Source organism: Mustela nivalis (genome assembly GCF_964662115.1).
Source record: "Mustela nivalis genome assembly, chromosome: 2".
Lineage (NCBI taxonomy): Eukaryota > Metazoa > Chordata > Mammalia > Carnivora > Mustelidae > Mustela > Mustela nivalis.
This window is the reverse complement of record NC_139021.1, coordinates 45589711-45610127: the sequence shown is the minus strand read 5'-3', so window position 1 is coordinate 45610127 and position 20417 is coordinate 45589711. Positions and strand designations below refer to the sequence as shown.

General features: G+C 33.4%; 1 long non-coding RNA gene across 1 annotated transcript; it reads left to right on the top strand.

The window, feature by feature from the left end:
- Positions 1-7538: 7538 nt before the first annotated feature.
- On the top strand, positions 7539-20239 carry LOC309858930. Its single transcript, XR_014308445.1, has 3 exons — positions 7539-7610; positions 9078-9145; positions 19800-20239. It is a non-coding gene; the product is annotated as an uncharacterized lncRNA (long non-coding RNA).
- Positions 20240-20417: the final 178 nt, after the last annotated feature.

Below are 20417 nucleotides of genomic sequence, written 5' to 3'. Positions count from 1 at the left end.
ACTTTTAATAGGGTAGATGTTAGTATGTTATAGTAATCCATTTTGAATATTGAATAAGACTTCCATGTATATGTCATTGGGTTATGGTATATGATTCTTCTCACATAGTGTTGGATTTAATATGCTAACACATTTTTTTAGGATTTTTACATTTAGGTTTATGAGTTATATTCATCTTTTTCTTTTCTTAGAAAATCTTTCACTGGTTTTACTATCCAGATCATACTGGTTTCATAAAATAAGTTTCTATTGTCTGGAAGAAATTATGAGTAATTAATATTCTTTCTTTCTTCTTTTTTTTTAATATTTCATAGAACTTGCCAGTAAAGATTTTTTTTCTTTCCTTTTTTTTTTTTTTTAAGGTTTTATTTATTTGCAAAGAGAGAGAGAGAGGTGAGAGAGAGAGAAAAAGAGAAAGAACAAGCAGGGGAATGCCAGGCAGAGGAAGAAGTAGGCTCACCACTGAGCAGGGAGCCCGACACAGGACTCAATCCCAGAACTCTGGGATCATGACCCTAGACAAAGGAAGATGCTGAACTGACTGAGGCACGCAGGCATCCACAGACCTGGAGATTTCTTTTGCACAATCAGCTTTTAGAATAAATTCAATTTATGTTATTATTATTATAAGACTCTTCTAGTTAATTATTTCATCCTAGATGACTTTTGGTAGTTTAAGGTTTTCAAGGAATTGTTCTATTTTTCAAAGTTGTTGAATATATGTATAGTCCTTTCAATGCTCGTGGGGTCTATAGCAATATCTATTCTTAATTCTCACTTTGGTAATTTGTGCCCTCTATCATTCCTTCCTTGTCAGGCTCACCAAATGTTTATCAATTTTATTGATCTTTTCAGAGAATTAGCTTTTGATTATATTGATTTTCTCTATGCTTTTTCTGTTTATAATTTCATTTATTTGTTTTCTTCATTATTCTTCCTATCTGCCTGATTTATAGATTAAGACAGAAGCTGAGGCTATTGATTTGAAATTTTTCCTTTTGTAAAATGAGCATGTAATATAATTTCATTGTAATCATTTCATTAGTTGCATCCCACATACATTTACTATATTTTCATTTGCTTAAAAGTATCTTCTAATTTCCCTTGAAGTTTCCTCTTTGTGCTATAGATTATTTAAGAGTGTGATGTTTACTTCCCAAATGAATGGTAATTTTCCTATTATCTTTCTGTTTTTAATTTCTAGCTTAATTCCACTTTATTCCATATGAACAAAATGTAGAGTCTACTTGAGTAAATATATATCTGAAAAACTTTTATATTCTTCTGTTTTGGGTGCTGTTATTTACATGTCAATTATATCCAGTGGGCTGTTGTAATTCAGTTGTATATACTTTCTGAATTTCTGTATCTATTACTAATAAGGAAGAGTTGAAGTGTCCAACTATAATTATGAGTTGTTTAGTCCTTTTTTTCAACTCTGCTGGTTTTTCTTTCTGTATTTTAAAACCCTTAGGTTATATATAATTTCCATCTTCTTGGAAGTAAAAATTACATCAGAATAAGTTTTTGTATATACAGAACCTCATTTGACCAGGATTTTTCTTTTAACCCATTTTGACAATCTCTGATTTTATTGGTTTGTTCAAACCATTTATATTTAACATTATTCATATAGTTGGATGTAGGTCAAACTTGTATTTTTTTATAACCTCTGTTTTTCATTTTTCTTTCCCCTTTTGTACCTTTTGTGTATGTGTGTATATGTGTATATATTTTTAGCTTGACAATAGCTCTTTGCGTAGTTTTTATAGTTTTGGGGGGGGCAGTGGGAAGAATTGTACTAGATTGCTCTAGGTTTTACAATGTACATATTCAGCTTTTTACAATCCACTTCAAAATAGTCTTTTACTATTTAAGATGGAAGAGAAACTTGACACCATGTAGGTCTTTTACCTGCCTTATTTTGTTATGGTTCTCTTATATAATATACCTACACATATGGAAAATCCTAGCAGTAAATAGGTTTTGCATTCCTACACAAGGCAAGATTCTCCAAATTCCTCATATGCCTAGTAAATTTCAATTTTATCCTGAATGTTTTGTGTATCATATTATAAGCCCCTTGATCTTGTTAAAATTCTATCGATGTTTTTATTTTTACATGTAATTGCGAGATACACCTTCTGGCCACAAACCTAACTACCTTCTGAATCTATGATTCTGATGCCAACACACTTATCAATGCTTTTTCTGTGCTATTTACATCTTTTTTTCTTTTGTAAATCATCCAGTGGCAATTCTGGGACTTAAATGATAGCCTGTCCCTCTGTTCATCTCTGAAAGTATGCTCTTTAACATCACACCCAGACCCTTATTCATATTTATAATCATATTAAAATCAAAGGTGAACACAGAGGAATTTATAAGTAATATGGGTCCGTTTTCTAACCTCCTCTCTTTCTATGACCTCTTTGGGTTCAGATTTTCTTAGGGCCCTCATATTAATTTCTGTAGTAAGAAAGCTAGAACTTTAACTTCTCTGAGGAACTCAGTACTACTGTGACCACATTGGAAGCCAAATGGCAAGAGGACAGAGACAGAAAAAAAACAGTGGAGGTTCCCTCAACTTCTTGGGACTACAACTTCTCAGAAAATTTTAAGAATTTTCCCCTTCTCTAGGTGATGACAGCTGCAGCTGTTAAGGCCCCAAGGCTGGACCTTTACTGCCCACCTGCTTAAACTCACTAATCTTTATCTTAAAATTTTCCTTAAAATCTTTCCAGCTAACCCAGAGAAATGAAACCTGAAACCACACCTCAGTGATGGCGATTGCCCCCAACAAGCCCTTCCACTGTCCGGACACACCATCCAGAACAGTTTGAGTGAAAACCCTAGTCTCACACCTGCAAAGATGGACCACAGAGTGACCTGTAGAATGACCTACCATGATTTAACCTCATTATAACACTACAATCTCTGCCCAAAGAAGAGCATTAGTTTTATTTACAATGTACATAAAGAATATTTCTTTAAAGCATATACATGATCTTACGCTCTCCTCTACATAAAATGACAAGGCTTCCTTATCTAAATATTCATCCTAACCTTAAATAAAAGGAACCCATTTTCACTTGCTCAAGGTGTCATGTCTTTGGAAATTATTCCCCTTGATCTCATTTGCTGAAATTAAATTTCCTTTGTGAAACAACACTTGGTATAGTTTCTGTGACTCACCAAGGAGTGAACTCACGTCAGGTTACACAGCCCTTGTTTACTGTCTAAAGTCCTTTTTCCCACTCTCTCAAATCAGAACTGGAGGATTTCTTCTGAAGCTCTTTCTGTGTTGATACCCACTTCCAGGTTTCAAGCTCCTCAGAAACCAGTTTGAGGAAGATCAGATAGAATAATATAAATGGTAAATTCCCTTCATTTCAGTGATACTTTGTATTCTATCTTCTTCTAAATCCACCTGCTACTATTTCATTTTTGGAACCTTTTATTAGTTGTGTTATGCATCTGTTCAGGTTTTATAATAGTGATCAGCAGAAGAATCAGATAAGTAGTGCTTATCTTGCTTGGAATCAAAATTCCCATATTTTGTTTTAATTTAATATTAAATTAATATTTAAAAAATTTTTTAAATTTTAATATTTATCTTTTGGATTGTTTTATGTATAGTAGGTGTTTAGTGCACATTAGTTAAGCAGACCTTAGCTGGTTTACAAAAATAAAACATCAACACATTACTCAAGTTATTAAATCTCTTCAGTAGTGGACCTCCCAATTGAAATTATGCTAGTGTATACCATCTGATGGATCTAATTTTAGAATGCTGCAACCATATCTCTTAAGGTTTAATTAGTGTTAATAAGTGAGGCAATGCCATTCCAAAATTTAGACAAATGATCTAACTATTCAAACTTCTACCATCGGGACCTATTTTCTGCTTAATTTTTCAATGCAAAACTGTTTCTTTTCTCCTAGGAAATCTCCAAATTTTACATTTCTCTCAGCTTGTTGGAGACTGCCAAACTCTTTGTTACAATGTGCATTTCACAGGACAGTGAGAAGATGCTCCCTGGAGATCTCAGACAGAAATCAGTGTACTCGAAGTACTACAGTACCAAAGCAGGAAAGGTATGTGCCTCTACAGGGCACCAAGAACTACAGGACCAAACAAATATGGGAGAAAAATGTTATCCACAAATCTATTAGCTTTTGTTTAAAAGGATCATTCGAGTAAGACATATTAAAAGGTCATAAAACATGTAGAAAGTTTTCAGGGTCTAAGTTGTTGAGGTATTTTATTTATTGTTTTCTGTGGTTCTTGTCACAATCCTACATTGTTCTTTAGGGTAGCTTAACTTCTCAAGAAATGTAAGTGCATTATCCTTTAAAATGGCCATCTCTTTGAACAGGACAGATATCAGGCTATGTGAAGTTCCAAAGAAACTACTGTGAATCTGTCCATATGCATAACAGGTTGCTGTTATACAGAAATATTCTAATGAATTTTGAAATTATCTATCCATATTATTAATAATGTTAGGGCTTTTCAGAGTAAGCTGGAGTTTCTCCTTGACAGTTTTTGTAAGAATGATGAAGTTTCATATATATGTGAGAAGATACAAAAAATAATTTTATAACCTTATACTTTATTGCTGTTATTTAAGCAAAATCTGTATAATTAGTTCAGAAATATTATGTACATTTTCTTGACAAATGGTTATAATTTTCCACAATTCAATGCTTATACATGACAGCATTTTTATTCTATGAATGTGTATAGGTGCATGCATCTGTGTTTATATATATATATATATATATATATATATATTTCTATGTGTGTATATAAGTGTGTAAATATAGGTACACATATAAATACACACACATAAACATACACATTATAATTCTAAAACTAGGGCATATCCTTTCACATGTTTCTTAAATACATACTTGATTGCATAGTATTTAATCTGGTCTGTCCAAATAATTTTGAGAGTTATTTTTCAATATGAGTGAAGAACCATATTTAAAATCCTTGGGGCACCTGAGTAGCTCAGTCAGTTAAGCATCTGCTTTCACCACAGGTCATGATCCCAGGATCCTAGGATCCAGCCCCACATTGGACTCTTTGCTCAGGGGGGGAGTCTGCTTCTCCCTCTCCCTGCTGCTCTGCCTCTACTTGGGCTAGCTTGTGAAAGCTCTCTCTTTTCTTTATCTTTTTAAAGATAAATAAAATCTTTAAAAATAAATACAACCTTAAAATGGAATAATTCTCCCAATGTATCAAAAGTTACTGTTAATTTACTTTCATTAACATATGAAAACATCAGTACCAGAAACAGAAGTAACTTTAGTGTTATTCTTAAATATATTTATATGTCCTTATAAGCACCTGGAGTAGACAGCAATTACCTGAACCTATTTGAAAGAAATAGAGAGGGACTTCTTTTTCAAAAGTACTCCCCAATTGTACAGACATATTTTATGAAGTGCTATCTTTAATAATTCATTAATTTATTTTGAGGCATTTATTCAAAGGCATTGCTATTAACATGAAATCAGCACTGGAAGGTCAATGTCTGAAGCTATTTATCATTTTACTCATCTTTGATTGTCAGAATGCTTTTCTCTGAAAAGCAAAGAGAAGAATTATAAGGAAATATAAGAAACATGGGGTCAGGTAAGTTTTGCTAGGGAGAAGAGTTACAGCTGAGGTGAAAATGGCAATCTTTGAATTTGCCAAAGCACTGCTTTGATTCTGAATTCAGTGGGATGGAAGATGCCACCAACAATTGCCAGTTACTCCTGAGAATTGGTTGAGACTAGCTACACTCTGAGAAGCCAGAAATGACCACTAATTTAGTCTAATATAATACGTGCAAAACACAGTGAGAAAAAAAAAAAAAACAGCGTCGAGGGACATGTATGTCATTTATTAAGATAAACAAGGCATTTATTTGATAGTGAAATGTCTCCCTACTCTCCTGAATACTTCCATTGTAATTGGCTGCAAGCCCCAAAAATCATCCTTAAAAAAAGTCATCATGCTGATGAATGGACCCTGGACACACACACAAAAAAAGATGGAAGACTATATTATAGATTGTTTCTAGAGTCAGCAAAGTATTATAAGTTTAGAGCCAGCTTAAAAAGGATTAAAGTCATCCATTAATCTGCTACAGAAGAACTTTAATCACCAAGAAAAGTCTGTATTGGCAGTACACATTTGAAGGCTGTCACTGAATAGCCCTGTCTTGACAGTAACCTGTCAAAAAATACACTTATTAACAGAATTAGGACTGTCATTGAATCCATTAGGTCTTTATCAACTGCTAGAGAGATGTGGATATGAGGCATCAAGAATGTGATTAAATTCTGATAGAATATTGTGCATTATTATTTTCAAGGGTCACCCAAAAGGTATTTAAAGAACATTGAAAATAAGTTTATTTCTGGTAAGTAGACTGTGGATGATAGAAACAGGGATACTTACCACTTTAATGAATGCCGATTATCACCACATTTTTACCAATAAGATCTGCCTTACAAAGCAACTTGATTTGGACAATTCATACTGGGGCTGAGCCCAACATAAGATTACTTTATAAGAATCCCTTCAAGACCTTCATATCTAGACCAACTGACTGGTAACTCACCCTTTATATATGGGAAATTTGGTGGAGTGGATTACCAAATCCCTGAAAAGACAACCAACCCAATGTTTTGAGTTATGCCGTGAAGTCAAATTTTTATTTGAGACCTCAACACATGCCTTCATCTGGAACCTGATCTTCACAGAAATTCTGAATTCCTTACGCTTCCCTTGTTAGAATATAATCCATGTTATCAATGTTCAAGTACCTAAACAGTACCTAAAAGATGAATGGTCTTTCCAGGAAGATATTTCAGATCCATTCTAGCTTTCCAAATACCTCTTCAAGATATATTTTGAGAAACTCAAGGTCTTACAAGACATTATTAAAGTGTTGCAGGGGTGAAGGAGACAGTTTAGCTTCCTGGAAGGTTCATACTCACTTTCTACTAATGTGGGAATCTGAAGAGGCATTTCTTATGCTGTTTCAAGGTAAGCCCTCAATATTCTTTTAAATTATGGCAGATTCCCTGTCAACCATCTTAACTGGAAACTCTAAAGTTTCCCCAGATTTTGCTCCCCATAATCTGCTCAAGCTCTCTCTTCTGTGTAGCCTCCATGGTTCAGTCATACATGGATTTCAGGAGATGCATGAAACCTAACATTCATGAAGCATCTGCTCTAGAAGCACATGACAGCTCCTATCACGTTGTAATGGCACTTTGGGTTGGTGCTCTAGTAATCTGCAAATTGCAAGATTCCTTGACATAAGGGCTTTGTGTTATTAAAAAAAGAATGGTAAGGATACATAATAACCCTTAATGTATGTGAATATACATGAACAGAATTCAAGGCCACACACTACTTAATCAGTTTTGAGTCATAATCCCAGTCCTGTTGTGACATCACCTGGTTCCTCTCAGCGATCCATCAACAAAATGTTGATCCCAAGACTTCACAGATGCAATCCATGTTTCCTGTGGAACACAGATTATCTGCCAAATCACTCTGTGAGACAGGAAATGAAAGTAGAGGAAAGGAGAATACGTGTGTGAATGCTAGTGAGAAACTAAATTGAATTTGGTACTGATACATGTTTATGGATGTAAAGAAGATGGTTACTTTTGAAATCAATGAACAAGGCATTTCTGCCTGTGGCACCATTTGTATTAATATTATATTGCTTCTCTCAAGTGCATTTTGTGATAACAGCAGGAAATGCATTTCATTAAGTTAAAGTGTGCTGGTATTAATGTAATGGCTGATGGCATCTCTAATTTGAGAGGCCTGCAGAGTTAGTTTTATGGAGGCATTTTCCTCAGCACCAAAACAGGACTATAGAATATCTGTGGTATATTCTTTCTCCTCAGGGAAGAATTCATCCCTTTGGCCCAGTAGACTTTTTTATTGGCTAAAGGAGTATTAAACAAAACATAGCACCCTTGCCACTTCTTGCCCGAAGCAGCACTGTATTGTCTTTAGTCGTACAAAAGCATCTTCTAGGATTTTAGTCCTTCTTGAGTTAACAGTAAAACAGAGGATGCTGGGAGATGTGTCTGGGAAAATTTTTATGCAAAATAAGGAGATTTCATAATTTAAACAGGAGAAATTTATCTTGCGGCTCTAGCCAAGACATTAGAATCGAAAAGAGAATATTCCAGCACTAACATCATAAGATTTTAGAACTCGTATCTGTAAGATTTTAACAAGTTACCAGAATCAATCTTCTTTGGTGAGTAGGTTTCAGAGTTGTTCCAACTCCTGCAAAGCTGGACCTGGGTATGTTTAGTTCTCTGTGATACCAGGTAATACAACAGTGTACACAATTATTTGCTCAGAAAAAGTTGGTGAAGATGATGTGAAACAGTCCAAAGCAATAGTATATTTCTGTGATGTGCCTATTATGTTTACCTGAGGACTTTTTGAAGAATGGAGGTTTTTACTGGTCACAAAAATGCTCAATACTAGCTCAGATTTACAATCTATTTTAACAAGCACCGAGCTCTGTGGCTGTTGCAGCTGCTTTGCTCTTTGCTTCAAAATAAAGAAAAAAAAAAGAAACTATACAACCGAGTAAACACTATGTTTCTTCTTAATAGAAAATATGAAAAGCTGTGTTACTGAGTCTTTTAAAACTGTCTTGAGGAGCACCTACTTATGAACATTTGTTATTTTCAAGGCCAGACTAGACTGGATGAGGAACATGGATCTGTAAGAAGTGTTTTCTCTGTCTTCTAAGACCCTACACATGTGTTAAAAAGAAACAAGTGGAACATGATAAAAGAAATTAGTACCATAATTTTGAAATAAGATGAGGAGATGACTAGAGCTGGCTTTTATGTTCAGAGAGTTTTTTGCATTGAAGCTAAAGATCATACAGCATCTAGTGTTTTCTTAAATGATGCAAAAATTATAATAGACTAAGGTAGAGAAATAAATACAACCGGAGGGTGTCCTCACATATCAGAATACAGAGGTGGGAAATAATTATAACATCATTCTCCTTTTTTTTTAATAGGGTTTCTAACAGTCAAAGCATATTAATATTTATTGACACATTTGGCTCTTACGTGTGAGAGAGCAAAGGTATGTATATACCCATATGTATGTGTAATTATATATACATAATTATGTAATTATGCATATATAATTACCTATAAAATGAGTGTGTATTACTTATATATGTTCATATGTTATATATATTCATTTTACAGGTATAAAGTTTCAATGTAGTAGGATGTAGTGAAAAGATTATATTCGAAAGACAGAATATTGCATTTTAATCTGTTTCATTGTTTCCTTAGCTCTCCATGGGTATACCATTTCCTTCCCCTTAGCCTCAGTTGTACCATTTGTAAAAAGTGAAGAGTAATAACTAAATAAATCCACAAAGTTATAGGAGAACCAAGGGAAATACAAGACTAGGGGAGAAAATGCCGATAGAAAAGCATGGATAAAGAAGATATTTGACTTCTTTGTGTTCTGTGGCACTGATAAGTTTATAAATCAATAAATTAATTAATTCAAATAATCATGTTGTAATTAATTCCTGAAATATTTACTACCTGCTTTCCATGTGTCATATATTATCTTAAGAATTAAAAATTCAAAGCTGAACTACATAAATTCTCCAAGAAACTTTTGTTCTAAACAGAACATACCCATGTGGATATGGTTTTGCAGTTGCAATATGGATCCTTCTTTCTCTTTCCATTTTATGTATGTAGACCTGGCCTTGAATTTGGTCCATTAGCCAACTGAATGCACCCAGAAAAACCATGAGCCCAACAGATAAAAACAATACCTATTTGCTGTAATGAGACAGGATTATTTCAATAAGACACAAAATTTTACATACCTTAAATATTTTAAGATAATATTTCCATGCCCAGAAATCAGGGAAGTCTCTTAAACCAATAACCATGAAAGACTGTGGACTCTAAGAAACAAACTGAGGGTTTTGAAGGGGGAGGGGATAGGGGGGCAGTTGAGACTGGTGGTGGGTATTAAGGAGGGCAGGTATTGCATGGAGCACTGGGTGTGGTGCATAAATAATGAATCTTGGAACACTGAAAAAATAAAAAATAAAATATGGATTGACCAAAAAAAGAAAGAAAGAAAGAAAGAAAGAAAGAAAGAAAGAAAGAAAGAAAGAAAATCTTCTGTGCCCATGAAGTGTAGAAATTGATGCCAGTATATATCTTGATGATTTAAAACAAAGTTCTTGAACTTAAACATAGATTTATTAAAGCTACTTAAAAGGGAAAATATATCCAGAGAAACTGAAATCACGATTTCTCCTCAGAAACAATACAATTTAAGTAATTTGAATTGGAAATATAGCCAAAAATGTATATAGTGAGCCAGAGGTTAATAGATATTGAGATAATAATGCACAGAACCCACTAACTCTTCAGTACATAGAAAATATAAAGTCCTAAGATTTTAATATTAGAGAGTTGCATAATATATTTTCATTAATATTCACAAATAATTAAGAAAGATAAAACTAATTAGATATGCAACTTACCCCTTAATACCTTCCGTAATTCTGACCCTAATCCATATAATTCTAGTCTACGCTTCTCCTTGCTCTCTCTAGGCTTTACCAAAATCAGATAAGAACCAGCCTGACATCATATTATACACATTAAGATAATTTCCTTTCCTTGAGATGTATCAGAGGTACCTTGCAAAGTAATAAATTAAATTACCACATATATTGCTTATTTTCTATCTTTAATTTGTATATTTGTCAAGAACAACTTCCTCAAATGTACTTCTCAGAAATTGAATTTTTCTGTTCAAAATAAAATAAGCCCCATAGTTATCTATCATTTAGTTTTCTGTACTTTCATGGGAATCTGATATAGAGTAGCAGCCAGGATGTTTAGACATGATAACAGAATACATCATAGGGCCTCCTAATTTTTAATAAAACCATGTCTGCAAACTGATGCACCCTGATAACCTTAAGCAGAATGTGGCATTTTCCAACACATGACGAGTTTAGAATTTTCAAAAACTGGCTTAGAGAAGGTTAGTTCATTTCCTCCTATTTACTTTACTGGTCAGCAGATGGATAGAGGTGACTTCATTAGAGTCTTGTGGTCCAATTATTTAAGCTTCCCAAAGATTTGGTTTACTGAAAAAGAAAAAAGTTTTCTTACTCAAAACAATTACATATTAGAATTATTTTATTGCCTTGTTTGAAGAACACACCCAAGTGATTCTAGTATGTTTTATGTTTAAAATAGACATTAGAAGTTCAAATTCAGGTCATATTGTAATAGAATCTCCAGGCACAGCAGCAAGAGAAGAGGCAATTCTATTCCTCAAAATGTTACTTGGAGATTTCAAAGTCTATTTGGCATCCTTTACCACTTCCTACTTAGCTCTGCTGGTTTGGTTAAACTATAGAAACAGAAGACTAACAAAATGGACTAGAAAGGGAAATTTTCATAAAAACAAACAAAAAACTGTGTGTGTGTGTATATGTATGTGTGTGTGTGTGTGTATGTGTGTGTAAACTCTTTATTATAACATACAAGCTTCTTCATAAATTGTTGCATATTTATCTATCTTCTTCTACCATGCCTTATGGAATGTTTTAGACTTAAATAAATATAGGAGTCAGGCTATGCCTTAATTCTTATCTTACTTTACTACCTCTGCCATGTATGTTTTCTTTGAAAATAAAATTATACATTAAACCATGACTAACAATGTGCAAAATAAAATCATGTCTTATCCTTTCCACATTTAAATAATAATAACTCTGAAAAGGATTGTTGAAAAATCGAATGCATAGAATAAAATAACCAATAGCCAGTTAGTTTTGGCTGATTTTTGCTACACTGATTGAACTACTATTTGAATAATCTAATTGCAAATGTTGCATTTAATGTTGCAAAGACAAATGTACAGTATTTTACAGAGATTTTTACCACATAAAGTATTTGCTAGGCTACTTCCCTGGATGTACTCATGTGAAGCCAGTAATTTAATATTAGGTCAAAATAATGATTGAAGATTAAGGAACAGATACAGAAGATCAAATACAAAAACATAGCTAGGGAAGGTAAAATTTTAAAAAATTCTAATTTATTAGGGCTTGAAATAATGAGAAATTCCAGATTTTAGAAGAAAGAAAAATCAATGGCAGATCATTAGTTTCCATAGATTTAATGTACTAAATCATGAAGAATGAAGTTCCTTACTTAGGAACTACTTAGGTCGGTTAAAGCATGCCAGAATTAGAGAGGTACAAAGAGAGAGAGAGAATATTCTTTGTATGATTTGGGGTCCCTAAGGAAAGAAAACAAGGAGGGCAATCAGTGTCACAATATGAAGAAGATGCAGTTTATACCGGAACCTATATGAACAATCCATATCCATAAGTAAACTTTTTAAGGAAACAGGCTAGATCCCCTTTATGGTAAAAAGTCCCATTTGTGGTGATTTTTGAGCCTTTTATTCTAATCAAGCTCACTAACACCTGAATATACCAGAAGACCTAATCCTAGTAAATGAAAGTTCCACCTTGTTGAGAAAGCACTTGCTTTCATTAAAGAGACATGAAATTTGACTTATCTCACTGGGACCCTGGTGTGTTAGGTAGAAAGGATATATATACACCCCTTTCAATGACAGAAATGTTGTTGCCTTCCAATGAGAACTAATGTCTTTAGAGATTATTTTACTTAAAGGATTATTCATTTGTCTAGAAATTTGAAAGAGATTCCTAGATTGTTGTAGAGAATTCTGCAGCCACAGCAATGGTTTGTGGGGTGAGTCACCAGGTATGCTTTCCCAGGCCCACAGTTTGTTTACTTTGGTTTCAGTTATGTTTATGTAGATCAGAGGATTAATTGGAAAGCTAATAAAAGAAATATCTATAGGAGGATTCAATCAACCTTCTCCTAAGGAAAGAGATATTTGAAGCAAACAAATTATATTTACACCTACTTAGTGATACACTGAAGCTACTGTGGATGCCAACACCATGCTCAATTAGTTAATATTAAGGCGCACCTGGGTGGCTCAGTCAGTTAAGTGGTTGTCTTCAGCTCAGGTTAAATCCCAAGGTCCTGGAATCGAGTCCTGCATCCTGCTCCTTGTTCAGCAGAGAGCCTCTCTCTCTCCCTCTGCCTGCTGCTCTGCCTATTTGTACTCTCTCTCTCTCTCTCATTAAATAAATAAATAAAAACCTTTAAAAAAAAAAAAAGAACACAGATGAGTAAAAAAAAAAAAAAGAAAAACCTCTGATTACATGCTATAGTGACTCCTCTGAAGGAAGCAAATATTTTGCGGAAGTCAATTGTCCCTCTTTAAAAAAGTTACGTTATTTCACAGGACCAAGTTTTTGTATAAGCATGGTTGATTTTTTTCACAGCTGTAAGGAACTGATTGTTCTACAGAGCATTTAAGTAGGCATCTAAAAGGCATTCGGAGGTCTCGAATTTAACACAAACAAAATGAAGTCTTGCTCTTCGACACTCTAAATTGTTGATATGTCTGTACAATCCAACTCAGTAAACAGTACCATGATCCACACACTACTCAAAATAAACACTGCAAATAATTCTTGAGTGAACTATTCATCTTACCTGAAGTATCATAAGCAAATCTTAGCATTTTTACCACCAACATATCTCCAGATTCAATCCATTTCTGCTCATTTCCATTGCTAAAACCCATGTTCAAGCCATTATCATTTTTTTCCACAGAGGCTACCATAATAGCTTCCTAAATGATCCCCAGCTTCAATCCCCCATGCATTCTCTGCTGAATAGCCAAAGTGGGCTTTTAGAAATGTAAATAAGTTTATGTTACTACTTTGCATAAAACCCTCTTGTTAAATATAACCCAAACTCCATAACGTGGTCTAAAACAAGCAATACATCTTTCACAATCTGATTGCCCTCTGAGCACTCTCCCTCACATTCCATCATGTCCTAATTTCTGTTGCTCAAAACATACATGGTGACCTTGAACTTGCTATTTCTGGCTGAAAAGCTCTTTCTCCAGAATTTATTAAACCAACTTCTTGTCATTCAGATCTTAACTCAAATGAGCATTCAGCCTACTTGTCAATGAGTTGGATTTTTCAGTCTGAAGATTTATACATTTCTCCAGCTCTAGGAAATGTTCCTCTTTCATTGCTTACTTATTTTGAACTCTATCTTTAAATCTAACATTTATATAAAAAAATGAGCTCTGATCATAATATGATGGATTTCCACAAACTGAACACACCCACACAACCAGTATCCAAATCAAAGAGACTGGATTCTTCCAGCACATCCCCAAAGCCCCACTCAGACTTCCAATCAAGTCACAGCCTCCTAAATGGAAACCAATTACAATCTTGAATTACGACACCATATATTAATTGTGGTGTTTACATAACTGGAATCATATAGTATATATCTTTTGTGATTGGATCCTTCCTCTTTAAGTTTGTTAAATTCAACCATGTTATGGTAGCATGTAATTATAACTCATTTTTCTTGTTGCACAACATTTGTTGCATAAATATATCAGAATGCATTCAGTCATTGTACTTTTAGTTACCATTTAATAATATACAATTATGAGCTATGATTAATAGTGCTGCCATAAACATCCCAGAGCTTGACTTTTTTCCAACATGAATGAATTATATTTCTGGTAGGCATATGCACAGGACAGGTATGGATGGGTCATGCATATGTTCAGTTTTAAGAGACACTGCCAATAGTTTTCCAAAATGGTGGTACCAATTTATAGTCATCACTGTGTGTATAAATTCAGTGTTCTCAACATTTGGTTATGTTTTGTCATTCTTTTTGTTAGCCATTCTACAGAGTATTAAGGGCTCAAATTGTATTTCCTAGATGATTACTAATGCTTTTGAGCATCTTTTTGTTATATTTATCAGTCATTCAGGTATCCTTTATTCTCAAGTGCCTGTTGGGTCTTTTACCCATTTTTCTTTGGGGCAATCTTTAGAAGTATTATTATTATTATTATTTTAAGATGTTTTATTTTTATTAAATATAGAGCCACACAGTTGAAAAATAAATAAGTTTGCTACAATAAAAAACATCAGAAGAAAAAGAAAATATAAGTTCTCAATTCTATATTGCCTTTCTCTCAGAGGCAACAATCTTCAACTCTTCGGTAGTTACTATTAGCATTTAAAACCTTATTTCTAAACAACATGCTAACAGACCAATGACATTTTTTTTCAATCTCTATGGCTGGTACTATTCCTTTAGAAAATATTTATTGTCTGAAATGTCAAATTTTCAGGGTGAAAGTTAGGACCATGTGCCTCATCCACTATCTTGACACAACCCCTCACTTTTATATTTCTGAGTATACTGTCATTGTGTAAATTTAAGTTTGTTTTTGGATATGGTATTTATGTAAGTACCATTCCCTCAGTCACCGGAAGTTAGGCCTGGGAATGTTTGGTAGATATGCATCATTCATTCACATATTCATTTATTTCACAGTAATTTATTTTCATAAAATTACTTATTGTTGAGAGGTCTGAGACAATTTATATTAATTATACGTAAACATAAAAGTGCCTATGTGCTTTATATTATAAAGTTGTTCGTTATAGTGTAACGCACTGGAGTGTCTTATGTTATTATAAAGCTATAATTATTTGCTTAGGAACACACTGAACCCTACATTTGCCATATATTTCCTTATTACAACAATCTATAAGATTGAAGCTTACCAAATTATCATGACATGCTTTATTTTTGTTGCCCTATTCTGTAGTTGAATAAGTACATAGTGCTATTAGTTACAATACTATCATGTTTACTAATTTCAGTAACCATTATCCTCAACTTGTTGGTAAGTTATTGGGTACTAGAAACTATTTGACTTTTAAAAACCCATGTTTATCAGCCAAAGTAGAAAGTACACATCATACACAGATGATTAAAAAGTATAAATTAGATATATGTTATCTAGCCAGTCTTTTTTGAAAGATCAGGAAAATAGTTATATAATGCTATCATGAAAACACAATGTAAGTTAAATGTCAAAGAAATACTTAGAAATACATTAATCTATTAGCAATTTTTGAAATTCTATGGAGGTCTTACATACCTAAATGTATTTTATAAATGTATTCTACTAGCATTCTATCATAACTATTGGCTTTCTCTTTAAAACACTATGTTCAGGGGCTTTTGTTCATTTTTCCTTAATGATATTATAGGCCAGATTCGCTAAGAAAACATTAAGAAAAACATTGTAAAGAATATAACATTTTGGGGGTGCCTGGATGGCTCTGTTGGTTAATTATCTGACTTTGACTCAGGTCATCATCTCAGGATCCTGGCTTTCAATGGCTGGCCAGGCACTCTCTGCTCAGTGGGGAGTCTGCACCTCCCCCCACCCTCGCAGCACACACCCTCTCTCAAGTAAACAAAATCTTTAAAGAATATATAACATTTTAAAATTTGGATTCTCTGGTGCCTGGATGGCTCAGTGGGTTAAAGCCTCTGCCTTCAGTTCAGGTCATGATCCTGGGTCCTGGGATGGAGCTCTGCATCAGGCTCTCTGCTCAGCAGGGAACCTGCTTCCCCCTCTCTCTGCCTGCTTCTCTGCCTACTTGTGATCTCTGTCTGTCAAATAAATAAATAAAATCGTTAAAAAAAAAATTTGGATTCTCTTGTTTCCTCAATCCTTCAGTTTGCTTAATTTTCCGAGGCCCATGGATAAAAGCTGCCATTATTATCTTCAGAATCTTAGGGTAGCGCAGAGAAAAACTCTCCTGCCACAGACTCAAACTGAAAGACTTCAGGAAAATATACCAGATAGATATGTGGCCAAATAATAATCTTGCAGAGCTGACAATAGTGTTCTTCTCCTCTTAGCCTAGCCCTATTCCCTTAGCTTCTCGTCTGCATGTCTATCAGTCAGATCCCAGTTGCCACCATGGCGTAACAGCACTTGGTACCAAGAAGTAGACTGTCAGCAATGACAGACGAGAAACTGTTCAGAGACACCATTTTTAGTAAAATTTTTGAATCCTTTCAAAACAAGAGTTGAACCTCCTCAGTGGTGTTTAACCCTGGGATAAAAGTCAGAGAATAATCTGAAATGCCTACACATATTCAGGACAGCTTTCCTAGCTAGGTTAGCCTTTGTTTATATATATATATCTCACATATATATAACACACATATATAATATATACATAAATATAAATATATGTATAATATACAAATATATGCATATATATACATATACAAATATAAATAAATATATATAATACATATATATATATATCAAGCTAATGGGTTGTATGTATATGGATAAAGAAAACACAACTGATCTACACAAAAAATAACATATTCAGTACAGGGATTATTATGAAGCAATTTATGTATTCAGGAGGAGGTAGTAAAGAGTCAAGGTGATCGCTCCTGAAAGACAATTCCTAAAATTCATTATTATGCAGGAAAACTTCTAGTCTCTCTTAAACTCTTTTCCCTATAGACCTGTAGTTCTGTATGACAATCCAGGAAAATAGATTCTTGCTATTTCTAAAAAGCCAAACTCCAAGAAATATACAGAGCTTTAAAAATCAGTGTTTACATTTTATATGGCTTCTGAAAATCACTAAATATCCAAATAATCCGCACCTTTACTTTAACTTTTGGTGACTTATTATTTACGATTTTCCGTTGAAGCTAAGAAAGTTACCACTGGAAGAATACAATACTTTATGGTGGACTAAAACCTGGTATTTCCATTGCATGCATTTGACTTTAGAAATGAAGCATTTTACTTGGGTATGATTAATATTACATACAACATTAGACAATGTAACTCCTTAAAACCGTGTTCTTACAATAACATCTAACTTAAAAAAATGCTATTCTGAAATATCTAGATATCTGCATTCTGTACTTTTTGTTAGTCAACAATCTTAAATTTGTCAGTTTCTTATGTAGGCAAATTGAAAGTATCAAAATTATAATTACAAAATACGGATTTTAAAATATTTCACATTTTACAAATTATTTGTGAATTAACATAAAATAGTTGCCTATAGTAATTTTTCATCACACAAAAATATTTCATATGGTACACAGTCTTATGAAAAAGAGAATCACACATTTAATTTAAATGTGACCAAATATAGTACACTTCTTTTATGCATTCAGAATTTCAAATACAAAATGAAAATTATTAAAGGTATTAGTCCTATTGTTTTTAATGATATCAATCTTCAGAAAAGGTTTAATTGAGAACCTGGGAAGTCTTATATGTCATTTTGCCCTTGAACAGCTAAACATGCATTATAAGCTGTTAAATTTCTTTTCTTCTATTTTCCCTTCCAGTATCAATTTATTTTTGATAGATTGAGTCAATTCAGGAAGTAAATTATTTGACCCAGGTAATCTACACTTTGCCTCCAAAGCAGACAGTGTTGTTCTGGATCTTTAGGCTGTTCTGCTCTTTTGTATTTATGCCAGATAACAGAGAAAGAGAAGACAAAATAAGAAAAATAAAATAGAAGTCACGTGTGTAGATATCTGTGAAAGAATTAAATATCTTAGGATGTAAATTTGTTATATTTTTTGCATGTTCATGTGAATAGGCATGAATATAGTATACTCTATTCTTTGTTTTACTAGTATTTAGAAGTTAAAATGCTGTACCAGTCTTCCAGGGAAGATTACTTGATGATGTTGACATTAATTATTGGATTTTGGAGGGGTCCCATCAATAGGTGCCAGGCTCCATTTTACATCACCTAAATCCTTCACCTCTTACTTTGCCACAATTTTTGCAAAGGATTGAATGAAACATTAGAGACCTTCCAGAGTATTTGTAGTGATCAATTTTAAAGATATAAGATGCTAGGGAGAAAGTTTATTTGACATGGCTCTACTAAAGTATTCTCTATACTTACCGATTCATGAGATAAAATTTTTCAAAATGATGAAATAGCTTTGTTTCTTTGTTTCATTTTAAACACCATTGTATTTAAATAAGCTGTGACAGAAAAAGGAATTCCTGGTGGGGAAATCTATTCACATGTTACCATATACTCTGGGTAGAGTGGTAGGCAGATAGTTTTTCCACTCATTATCTTCAGTTTTGTCCTCAAAGGAAGCATTAGTCATGTTTTCTTACCTTTTTACTTGAAGTACAAGATGGATGTGATTAAACAGTAACATTTTTAAAGACTGCAATGCTATAAAATGCCCTTTCCATATGTGGAGGCATATTGTCAAAATAACTACACCTGTCTCTCTTCCAAACGTTTTGGTGTTCCAAACCATCAAAGAACAGAAAATGTTACATGTTTAAGTATTTTATGACATTTAATTCATCAATCATTTGCACTTAAATTAAAATTCTGTCTCAAACGTGCAAGTTTTTCAACTAGTTTTTAAAAATGCCATAGCTTGAGAATGTGTTCAAGGAGGTCTCAAAACAATGGTTTCAGATGAAATTCTACATTATATATTATTCAGTAATTTTTTATATAAAAATATGATTAAAATGCAAGGCATAATGTGGTTAGTGGGTCCATTAATGCCATTTAAAATACTCTTGATGCTGTATTTTGGTTGGTTCAGTGAGAATCAAATTATTTTGGTTGAAGGTGGGCTTGGGCACAAATATAAATAAATACATACTTTATGCAAATTCATTTGATGATTATGAAATCTAACTATTGTACAATTTTTTTTTCTCCTGGGATTTACAGGTATGAAAATTCAGAAGAGGAAAATAAATTATCTTCGACTTCAGGCAATGTAAGACCAGGGGTTTAGGTCTGTTTTTTCACTGATACATCACAACCAAACAGAAAACTTCCTGGCAAAGAGCAAATGCTCGAAAACATTTTTGTACAAAACCAAATTCAGTCATTATCATTTTCTTAGCTTTAAATTTATTTAACAAATTATATGAAATTCATGTAATTGATAAAAATATGAGCAGCAGAAAAAGAAATCTCCCAAACATGTCTATCCAGATGCCTCTAGAAAGTCAAACTATTGTTCACATAAACTAAACTGGTTACTAAATATTCATCAAGAACCTCTTATGTGCCAAACTGTGCAGATGCTAGATTAAAATGGAGAGTGTGTTACATGCAGAGGCTACTCTCAAGGAAGTTATGGTTTGATAGAGGGATACGGACAAGTAAACAGGAAATTACACTTTAAGTACTATTAAAAAAATCTACATGTGACTGTGGTGATTCCCTGTGTTTACTCATGGCTCATCCCAAGTCTTGGTGGAGTATTATGCCTAGAAACCTTACTTTTTCTAAATACTCATTAAACTACTTTTTATTTCTATCTTGTCCAACTTCTGAGAC